We start from the raw sequence: 400 nt of genomic DNA, 5'->3' as shown, positions 1-400 counted from the left end.
CGCCACCGTCGGTGACGGATGACTTCCCCCGACCTAAGCCGCTCATGGTGAGCGTTAAAGTCTTAGAGGGGATGAATGGAGCGAATCTTCTCCTCTGGGTGAGAGAGGTCCAGATGGTTATCGCATCCACCATGCTCCAGACCGAGCAACAGCGCGTGGCGCTAGCAATCTCATAGCCCTGTATTTGAGCGCGAAAATGGAACTGATGTGCGGCCCTTTGGTCGGAGCTGCGTTTTCTTCTTGGGCGGCGCTGAAATTGCAGCTCTCCCGAGTGTTCTCGCCGCCTAATCAGGCGTATTGCGTGCGATCGCGTTTCCTTGCCACCCGACAGGGCAATAGGGAATTGGTGGACTTTGCCCAAGGGTTGCGAGCTCTCATTGCCAGGATGGCAGCCGATCCT

This window comes from Plasmopara halstedii (genome assembly GCF_900000015.1).
Source record: "Plasmopara halstedii genome assembly, contig: Scaffold_7, whole genome shotgun sequence".
In the NCBI taxonomy this organism is placed as follows: domain Eukaryota; phylum Oomycota; class Peronosporomycetes; order Peronosporales; family Peronosporaceae; genus Plasmopara; species Plasmopara halstedii.
This window is presented reverse-complemented; position numbering follows the sequence as displayed.